An 11,646-nucleotide genomic window follows, 5' to 3' on the forward strand; every position below is an offset into this window, starting at 1 on the left:
TTTCATTATGGCAGTCAAACCACTGATTTTCAACTTTAGTCTATGAAACCTCTAAACCTTAAACATTGTTGCAAAATTAGGCTTATCTCACCGTTTCCAGCACTTTTGCGCACCTTGGGCATATCTGTGATGAAAAAATGAAGATTTTAACCAAAGTTGCAAAAATAGGCTTATCTCACCGTTTCCAGCGCTTTTGGGCATCTTGGGCACATCTGTGATGAAAAATTTAAGATTTTAACCAAAGTTGCAAAAATAGGCTTATCTCACCGTTTCCAGCGCTTTTGGGCATCTTGGGCACATCTGTGATGAAAAATTGAAGATTTTAACCAAAGTTGCAAAAATAGGCTTATCTCACCGTTTCCAGCGCTTTTGTGCATCTTGGGCACATCTGTGATGAAAAATTGAAGATTTTAACCATTGTTGCAAAAATAGGCTTATCTCCCCGTTTCCAGCACTTTTTGGCACTTAGAGCGAATCTGACAGTAGAATCCGTGCAGTTGCTACTTTTTCATTGGGGTTTCCAAAACTTAAAATCTGTTTTTTAAAGAGTTCCTTTAGAGTTGAAACCAAGATTTCAAATTATCCTTTTTCATTATTATAATCCACTGTATGCATTTTAAGTATCAAGGAAATTGAGTGAAGGCCTTTTGAGAAAACACGTTGATTAGTGACCCTATTTCATTATGGCAGTCAAACCACTGATTTTCAACTTTAGTCTATGAAACCTCCAAACCTTAAACATTGTTGCAAAATTAGGCTTATCTCACCGTTTCCAGCACTTTTGCGCACCTTGGGCACATCTGTGATGAAAAATTTAAGATTTTAACCAAAGTTGCAAAAATAGGCTTATCTCACCGTTTCCAGCGCTTTTGGGCATCTTGGGCACATCTGTGATGAAAAATTTAAGATTTTAACAAAAGTTGCAAAAATAGGCTTATCTCACCGTTTCCAGCGCCGTTGCGCATCTTGGGCACATCTGTGATGAAAAATTGAAGATTTTAACCAAAGTTGCAAAAATAGGCTTATCTCACCGTTTCCAGCGCTTTTGGGCATCTTGGGCACATCTGTGATGAAAAATTTAAGATTTTAACCAAAGTTGCAAAAATAGGCTTATCTCACCGTTGCCAGCGCTTTTGGGCATCTTGGGCACATCTGTGATGAAAAATTGAAGATTTTAACCAAAGTTGCAAAAATAGGCTTATCTCACCGTTTCCAGCGCTTTTGTGCATCTTGGGCACATCTGTGATGAAAAATTGAAGATTTTAACCAAAGTTGCAAAAATAGGCTTATCTCACCCTTTCCAGCGCTTTTGTGCATCTTGGACACATCTGTGATGAAAAATTGAAGATTTTAACCATTGTTGCAAAAATAGGCTTATCTCCCCGTTTCCAGCACTTTTTGGCACTTAGAGCCAATCTGACAGTAGAAACCGTGCAGTTGCTACTTTTTCATTGGGGTTTCCAAAACTTAAAATCTTTTTTTAAAGAGTTCCTTTAGAGTTGAAACCAAGATTTCAAATTATCCTTTTTCATTATTATAATCCACTGTATGCATTTTAAGTATCAAGGAATTTGACTGAAGGCCTTTTGAGAAAACACGTTGATTAGTGACCCTATTTCATTATGGCAGTCAAACCACTGATTTTCAACTTTAGTCTATGAAACCTCCAAACCTTAAACATTGTTGCAAAATTAGGCTTATCTCACCGTTTCCAGCACTTTTGTGCATCTTGGGCACATCTGTGATGAAAAATTGAAGATTTTAACCATTGTTGCAAAAATAGGCTTATCTCCCCGTTTCCAGCACTTTTTGGCACTTAGAGCGAATCTGACAGTAGAATCCGTGCAGTTGCTACTTTTTCATTGGGGTTTCCAAAACTTAAAATCTTTTTTTTAAAGAGTTCCTTTAGAGTTGAAACCAAGATTTCAAATTATCCTTTTTCATTATTATAATCCACTGTATGCATTTTAAGTATCAAGGAAATTGAGTGAAGGCCTTTTGAGAAAACACGTTGATTAGTGACCCTATTTCATTATGGCAGTCAAACCACTGATTTTCAACTTTAGTCTATGAAACCTCCAAACCTTAAACATTGTTGCAAAATTAGGCTTATCTCACCGTTTCCAGCACTTTTGCGCACCTTGGGCACATCTGTGATGAAAAATTTAAGATTTTAACCAAAGTTGCAAAAATAGGCTTATCTCACCGTTTCCAGCGCTTTTGGGCATCTTGGGCACATCTGTGATGAAAAATTTAAGATTTTAACAAAAGTTGCAAAAATAGGCTTATCTCACCGTTTCCAGCGCCGTTGCGCATCTTGGGCACATCTGTGATGAAAAATTGAAGATTTTAACCAAAGTTGCAAAAATAGGCTTATCTCACCGTTTCCAGCGCTTTTGGGCATCTTGGGCACATCTGTGATGAAAAATTTAAGATTTTAACCAAAGTTGCAAAAATAGGCTTATCTCACCGTTGCCAGCGCTTTTGGGCATCTTGGGCACATCTGTGATGAAAAATTGAAGATTTTAACCAAAGTTGCAAAAATAGGCTTATCTCACCCTTTCCAGCGCTTTTGTGCATCTTGGACACATCTGTGATGAAAAATTGAAGATTTTAACCATTGTTGCAAAAATAGGCTTATCTCCCCGTTTCCAGCACTTTTTGGCACTTAGAGCGAATCTGACAGTAGAAACCGTGCAGTTGCTACTTTTTCATTGGGGTTTCCAAAACTTAAAATCTTTTTTTTAAAGAGTTCCTTTAGAGTTGAAACCAAGATTTCAAATTATCCTTTTTCATTATTATAATCCACTGTATGCATTTTAAGTATCAAGGAAATTGAGTGAAGGCCTTTTGAGAAAACACGTTGATTAGTGACCCTATTTCATTATGGCAGTCAAACCACTGATTTTCAACTTTAGTCTATGAAACCTCTAAACCTTAAACATTGTTGCAAAATTAGGCTTATCTCACCGTTTCCAGCACTTTTGCGCACCTTGGGCATATCTGTGATGAAAAAATGAAGATTTTAACCAAAGTTGCAAAAATAGGCTTATCTCACCGTTTCCAGCGCTTTTGGGCATCTTGGGCACATCTGTGATGAAAAATTGAAGATTTTAACCAAAGTTGCAAAAATAGGCTTATCTCACCATTTCCAGCGCTTTTGTGCATCTTGGGCACATCTGTGATGAAAAATTGAAGATTTTAACCATTGTTGCAAAAATAGGCTTATCTCCCCGTTTCCAGCACTTTTTGGCACTTAGAGCGAATCTGACAGTAGAATCCGTGCAGTTGCTACTTTTTCATTGGGGTTTCCAAAACTTAAAATCTTTTTTTTAAAGAGTTCCTTTAGACTTGAAACCAAGATTTCAAATTATCCTTTTTCATTATTATAATCCACTGTATGCATTTTAAGTATCAAGGAAATTGAGTGAAGGCCTTTTGAGAAAACACGTTGATTAGTGACCCTATTTCATTATGGCAGTCAAACCACTGATTTTCAACTTTAGTCTATGAAACCTCCAAACCTTAAACATTGTTGCAAAATTAGGCTTATCTCACCGTTTCCAGCACTTTTGCGCACCTTGGGCACATCTGAGATGAAAAATTTAAGATTTTAACCAAAGTTGCAAAAATAGGCTTATCTCACTGTTTCCAGCGCTTTTGGGCATCTTGGGCACATCTGTGATGAAAAATTTAAGATTTTAACAAAAGTTGCAAAAATAGGCTTATCTCACCGTTTCCAGCGCCTTTGCGCATCTTGGGCACATCTGTGATGAAAAATTGAAGATTTTCACCATTGTTGCAAAAATAGGCTTATCTCCCCGTTTCCAGCACTTTTTGGCACTTAGAGCCAATCTGACAGTAGAAACCGTGCAGTTGCTACTTTTTCATTGGGGTTTCCAAAACTTAAAATCTTTTTTTTAAAGAGTTCCTTTAGAGTTGAAACCAAGATTTCAAATTATCCTTTTTCATTATTATAATCCACTGTATGCATTTTAAGTATCAAGGAAATTGAGTGAAGGCCTTTTGAGAAAACACGTTGATTAGTGACCCTATTTCATTATGGCAGTCAAACCACTGATTTTCAACTTTAGTCTATGAAACCTCTAAACCTTAAACATTGTTGCAAAATTAGGCTTATCTCACCGTTTCCAGCACTTTTGCGCACCTTGGGCACATCTGTGATGAAAAATTTAAGATTTTAACCAAAGTTGCCAAAATAGGCTTATCTCACCGTTTCCAGCGCTTTTGCGCATCTTGGGCACATCTGTGATGAAAAATTGAAGATTTTAACCATTGTTGCAAAAATAGGCTTATCTCCCCGTTTCCAGCACTTTTTGGCACTTAGAGCGAATCTGACAGTAGAAACCGTGCAGTTGCTACTTTTTCATTGGGGTTTCCAAAACTTAAAATCTTTTTTTTAAAGAGTTCCTTTAGAGTTGAAACCAAGATTTCAAATTATCCTTTTTCATTATTATAATCCACTGTATGCATTTTAAGTATCAAGGAAATTGAGTGAAGGCCTTTTGAGAAAACACGTTGATTAGTGACCCTATTTCATTCTGGCAGTCAAACCACTGATTTTCAACTTTGGTCTATGAAACCTCCAAACCTTAAACATTGTTGCAAAATTAGGCTTATCTCACCGTTTCCAGCACTTTTGTGCACCTTGGGCATATCTGTGATGAAAAATTGAAGATTTTAACCAAAGTTGCAAAAATAGGCTTATCTCACCGTTTCCAGCGCTTTTGTGCATCTTGGGCACATCTGTGATGAAAAATGTAAGATTTTAACCAAAGTTGCAAAAATAGGCTTATCTCACCGTTTCCAGAGCTTTTGCGCATCTTGGTCACATCTGTGATGAAAAATTGAAGATTTTAACCAAAGTTGCAAAAATAGGCTTATCTCACCGTTTCCAGCGCTTTTGTGCATCTTGGGCACATCTGTGATGAAAAATTGAAGATTTTAACCAAAGTTGCAAAAATAGGCTTATCTCACCGTTTCCAGCACTTTTTGGCACTTAGAGCGAATCTGACAGTAGAATCCGTGCAGTTGCTACTTTTTCATTGGGGTTTCCAAAACTTAAAATCTTTTTTTTAAAGAGTTCCTTTAGAGTTGAAACCAAGATTTCAAATTATCCTTTTTCATTATTATAATCCACTGTATGCATTTTAAGTATCAAGGAAATTGAGTGAAGGCCTTTTGAGAAAACACGTTGATTAGTGACCCTATTTCATTATGGCAGTCAAACCACTGATTTTCAACTTTAGTCTATGAAACCTCCAAACCTTAAACATTGTTGCAAAATTAGGCTTATCTCACCGTTTCCAGCACTTTTGCGCACCTTGGGCACATCTGTGATGAAAAATTTAAGATTTTAACCAAAGTTGCAAAAATAGGCTTATCTCACCGTTTCCAGCGCTTTTGGGCATCTTGGGCACATCTGTGATGAAAAATTTAAGATTTTAACAAAAGTTGCAAAAATAGGCTTATCTCACCGTTTCCAGCGCCTTTGCGCATCTTGGGCACATCTGTGATGAAAAATTGAAGATTTTAACCAAAGTTGCAAAAATAGGCTTATCTCACCGTTTCCAGCGCTTTTGGGCATCTTGGGCACATCTGTGATGAAAAATTTAAGATTTTAACCAAAGTTGCAAAAATAGGATTATCTCACCGTTGCCAGCGCTTTTGGGCATCTTGGGCACATCTGTGATGAAAAATTGAAGATTTTAACCAAAGTTGCAAAAATAGGCTTATCTCCCCGTTTCCAGCACTTTTTGGCACTTAGAGCGAATCTGACAGTAGAAACCGTGCAGTTGCTACTTTTTCATTGGGGTTTCCAAAACTTAAAATCTTTTTTTTAAAGAGTTCCTTTAGAGTTGAAATCAAGATTTCAAATTATCCTTTTTCATTATTATAATCCACTGTATGCATTTTAAGTATCAAGGAAATTGAGTGAAGGCCTTTTGAGAAAACACGTTGATTAGTGACCCTATTTCATTATGGCAGTCAAACCACTGATTTTCAACTTTAGTCTATGAAACCTCTAAACCTTAAACATTGTTGCAAAATTAGGATTATCTCACCGTTTCCAGCACTTTTGCGCACCTTGGGCATATCTGTGATGAAAAAATGAAGATTTTAACCAAAGTTTCAAAAATAGGCTTATCTCACCGTTTCCAGCGCTTTTGTGCATCTTGGGCACATCTGTGATGAAAAATTTAAGATTTTAACCAAAGTTGCAAAAATAGGCTTATCTCACCGTTTCCAGAGCTTTTGCGCATCTTGGTCACATCTGTGATGAAAAATTGAAGATTTTAACCAAAGTTGCAAAAATAGGCTTATCTCACCGTTTCCAGCGCTTTTGTGCATCTTGGGCACATCTGTGATGAAAAATTGAAGATTTTAACCAAAGTTGCAAAAATAGGCTTATCTCACCGTTTCCAGCGCTTTTGTGCATCTTGGACACATCTGTGATGAAAAATTGAAGATTTTAACCATTGTTGCAAAAATAGGCTTATCTCCCCGTTTCCAGCACTTTTTGGCACTTAGAGCGAATCTGACAGTAGAAACCGTGCAGTTGCTACTTTTTCATTGGGGTTTCCAAAACTTAAAATCTTTTTTTTAAAGAGTTCCTTTAGAGTTGAAACCAAGATTTCAAATTATCCTTTTTCATTATTATAATCCACTGTATGCATTTTAAGTATCAAGGAAATTGAGTGAAGGCCTTTTGAGAAAACACGTTGATTAGTGACCCTATTTCATTATGGCAGTCAAACCACTGATTTTCAACTTTAGTCTATGAAACCTCTAAACCTTAAACATTGTTGCAAAATTAGGCTTATCTCACCGTTTCCAGCACTTTTGCGCACCTTGGGCACATCTGTGATGAAAAATTTAAGATTTTAACCAAAGTTGCCAAAATAGGCTTATCTCACCGTTTCCAGCGCTTTTGTGCATCTTGGGCACATCTGTGATGAAAAATTGAAGATTTTAACCAAAGTTGCAAAAATAGGCTTATCTCACCGTTTCCAGCGCTTTTGCGCATCTTGGGCACATCTGTGATGAAAAATTGAAGATTTTAACCAAAGTTGCAAAAATAGGCTTATCTCACCGTTTCCAGCGCTTTTGTGCATCTTGGGCACATCTGTGATGAAAAATTGAAGATTTTAACCATTGTTGCAAAAATAGGCTTATCTCCCCGTTTCCAGCACTTTTTGGCACTTAGAGCGAATCTGACAGTAGAAACCGTGCAGTTGCTACTTTTTCATTGGGGTTTCCAAAACTTAAAATCTTTTTTTTAAAGAGTTCCTTTAGAGTTGAAACCAAGATTTCAAATTATCCTTTTTCATTATTATAATCCACTGTATGCATTTTAAGTATCAAGGAAATTGAGTGAAGGCCTTTTGAGAAAACACGTTGATTAGTGACCCTATTTCATTATGGCAGTCAAACCACTGATTTTCAACTTTGGTCTATGAAACCTCCAAACCTTAAACATTATTGCAAAATTAGGCTTATCTCACCGTTTCCAGCACTTTTGTGCACCTTGGGCATATCTGTGATGAAAAAATGAAGATTTTAACCAAAGTTTCAAAAATAGGCTTATCTCACCGTTTCCAGCGCTTTTGTGCATCTTGGGCACATCTGTGATGAAAAATTGAAGATTTTAACCAAAGTTGCAAAAATAGGCTTATCTCACCGTTTCCAGCGCTTTTGTGCATCTTGGGCACATCTGTGATGAAAAATTGAAGATTTTAACCAAAGTTGCAAAAATAGGCTTATCTCACCGTTTCCAGCGCTTTTGTGCATCTTGGACACATCTGTGATGAAAAATTGAAGATTTTAACCATTGTTGCAAAAATAGGCTTATCTCCCCGTTTCCAGCACTTTTTGGCACTTAGAGCGAATCTGACAGTAGAAACCGTGCAGTTGCTACTTTTTCATTGGGGTTTCCAAAACTTAAAATCTTTTTTTTAAAGAGTTCCTTTAGAGTTGAAACCAAGATTTCAAATTATCCTTTTTCATTATTATAATCCACTGTATGCATTTTAAGTATCAAGGAAATTGAGTGAAGGCCTTTTGAGAAAACACGTTGATTAGTGACCCTATTTCATTATGGCAGTCAAACCACTGATTTTCAACTTTAGTCTATGAAACCTCCAAACCTTAAACATTGTTGCAAAATTAGGCTTATCTCACCGTTTCCAGCACTTTTGCGCACCTTGGGCACATCTGTGATGAAAAATTTAAGATTTTAACCAAAGTTGCAAAAATAGGCTTATCTCACCGTTTCCAGCGCTTTTGCGCATCTTGGGCACATCTGTGATGAAAAATTGAAGATTTTAACCAAAGTTGCAAAAATAGGCTTATCTCACCATTTCCAGCGCTTTTGGGCATCTTGGGCACATCTGTGATGAAAAATTTAAGATTTTAACCAAAGTTGCAAAAATAGGCTTATCTCACCGTTTCCAGCGCTTTTGCGCATCTTGGGCACATCTGTGATGAAAAATTGAAGATTTTAACCAAAGTTGCAAAAATAGGCTTATCTCACCGTTTCCAGCGCTTTTGTGCATCTTGGACACATCTGTGATGAAAAATTGAAGATTTTAACCATTGTTGCAAAAATAGGCTTATCTCCCCGTTTCCAGCACTTTTTGGCACTTAGAGCCAATCTGACAGTAGAAACCGTGCAGTTGCTACTTTTTCATTGGGGTTTCCAAAACTTAAAATCTTTTTTTTAAAGAGTTCCTTTAGAGTTGAAACCAAGATTTCAAATTATCCTTTTTCATTATTATAATCCACTGTATGCATTTTAAGTATCAAGGAAATTGAGTGAAGGCCTTTTTAGAAAACACGTTGATTAGTGACCCTATTTCATTATGGCAGTCAAACCACTGATTTTCAACTTTGGTCTATGAAACCTCCAAACCTTAAACATTGTTGCAAAATTAGGCTTATCTCACCGTTTCCAGCACTTTTGTGCACCTTGGGCATATCTGTGATGAAAAAATGAAGATTTTAACCAAAGTTTCAAAAATAGGCTTATCTCACCGTTTCCAGCGCTTTTGTGCATCTTGGGCACATCTGTGATGAAAAATTGAAGATTTTAACCAAAGTTGCAAAAATAGGCTTATCTCACCGTTTCCAGCGCTTTTGTGCATCTTGGACACATCTGTGATGAAAAATTGAAGATTTTCACCATTGTTGCAAAAATAGGCTTAACTCCCCGTTTCCAGCACTTTTTGGCACTTAGAGCGAATCTGACAGTAGAAACCGTGCAGTTGCTACTTTTTCATTGGGGTTTCCAAAACTTAAAATCTTTTTTTTAAAGAGTTCCTTTAGAGTTGAAACCAAGATTTCAAATTATCCTTTTTCATTATTATAATCCACTGTATGCATTTTAAGTATCAAGGAAATTGAGTGAAGGCCTTTTGAGAAAACACGTTGATTAGTGACCCTATTTCATTATGGCAGTCAAACCACTGATTTTCAACTTTAGTCTATGAAACCTCCAAACCTTAAACATTGTTGCAAAATTAGGCTTATCTCACCGTTTCCAGCACTTTTGCGCACCTTGGGCACATCTGTGATGAAAAATTTAAGATTTTAACCAAAGTTGCAAAAATAGGCTTATCTCACCGTTTCCAGCGCTTTTGCGCATCTTGGGCACATCTGTGCTGAAAAATTGAAGATTTTAACCAAAGTTGCAAAAATAGGCTTATCTCACCGTTTCCAGCGCTTTTGTGCATCTTGGGCACATCTGTGATGAAAAATTGAAGATTTTAACCAAAGTTGCAAAAATAGGCTTATCTCACCGTTTCCAGCGCTTTTGGGCATCTTGGGCACATCTGTGATGAAAAATTGAAGATTTTAACCAAAGTTGCAAAAATAGGCTTATCTCACCGTTTCCAGCGCTTTTGCGCATCTTGGGCACATCTGTGATGAAAAATTGAAGATTTTAACCAAAGTTGCAAAAATAGGCTTATCTCACCGTTTCCAGCGCTTTTGTGCATCTTGGGCACATCTGTGATGAAAAATTGAAGATTTTAACCATTGTTGCAAAAAAAGGCTTATCTCCCCGTTTCCAGCACTTTTTGGCACTTAGAGCCAATCTGACAGTAGAAACCGTGCAGTTGCTACTTTTTCATTGGGGTTTCCAAAACTTAAAATCTTTTTTTTAAAGAGTTCCTTTAGAGTTGAAACCAAGATTTCAAATTATCCTTTTTCATTATTATAATCCACTGTATGCATTTTAAGTATCAAGGAATTTGACTGAAGGCCTTTTGAGAAAACACGTTGATTAGTGACCCTATTTCATTATGGCAGTCAAACCACTGATTTTCAACTTTAGTCTATGAAACCTCCAAACCTTAAACATTGTTGCAAAATTAGGCTTATCTCACCGTTTCCAGCACTTTTGTGCACCTTGGGCATATCTGTGATGAAAAAATGAAGATTTTAACCAAAGTTGCAAAGATAGGCTTATCTCACCGTTTCCAGCGCTTTTGTGCATCTTGGGCACATCTGTGATGAAAAATTGAAGATTTTAACCAAAGTTGCAAAAATAGGCTTATCTCACCGTTTCCAGCGCTTTTGGGCATCTTGGGCACATCTGTGATGAAAAATTTAAGATTTTAACCAAAGTTGCAAAAATAGGCTTATCTCACCGTTTCCAGCGCTTTTGCGCATCTTGGGCACATCTGTGATGAAAAATTGAAGATTTTAACCAAAGTTGCAAAAATAGGCTTATCTCACCGTTTCCAGCGCTTTTGTGCATCTTGGGCACATCTGTGATGAAAAATTGAAGATTTTAACCAAAGTTGCAAAAATAGGCTTATCTCACCGTTTCCAGCGCTTTTGTGCATCTTGGACACATCTGTGATGAAAAATTGAAGATTTTAACCATTGTTGCAAAAATAGGCTTATCTCCCCGTTTCCAGCACTTTTTGGCACTTAGAGCCAATCTGACAGTAGAAACCGTGCAGTTGCTACTTTTTCATTGGGGTTTCCAAAACTTAAAATCTTTTTTTTAAATAGTTCCTTTAGAGTTGAAACCAAGATTTCAAATTATCCTTTTTCATTATTATAATCCACTGTATGCATTTTAAGTATCAAGGAATTTGACTGAAGGCCTTTTGAGAAAACACGTTGATTAGTGACCCTATTTCATTATGGCAGTCAAACCACTGATTTTCAACTTTAGTCTATGAAACCTCCAAACCTTAAACATTGTTGCAAAATTAGGCTTATCTCACCGTTTCCAGCACTTTTGTGCACCTTGGGCATATCTGTGATGAAAAAATGAAGATTTTAACCAAAGTTGCAAAAATAGGCTTATCTCACCGTTTCCAGCGCTTTTGTGCATCTTGGGCACATCTGTGATGAAAAATTGAAGATTTTAACCAAAGTTGCAAAAATAGGCTTATCTCACCGTTTCCAGCGCTTTTGTGCATCTTGGACACATCTGTGATGAAAAATTGAAGATTTTAACCATTGTTGCAAAAAAAAGGCTTATCTCCCCGTTTCCAGCACTTTTTGGCACTTAGAGCCAATCTGACAGTAGAAACCGTGCAGTTGCTACTTTTTCATTGGGGTTTCCAAAACTTAAAATCTTTTTTTTGAAGAGTTCCTTTAGAGTTGAAA

The sequence above is a fragment of the Pleuronectes platessa genome, unplaced genomic scaffold (genome assembly GCF_947347685.1).
Source record: "Pleuronectes platessa unplaced genomic scaffold, fPlePla1.1 scaffold_28, whole genome shotgun sequence".
In the NCBI taxonomy this organism is placed as follows: domain Eukaryota; kingdom Metazoa; phylum Chordata; class Actinopteri; order Pleuronectiformes; family Pleuronectidae; genus Pleuronectes; species Pleuronectes platessa.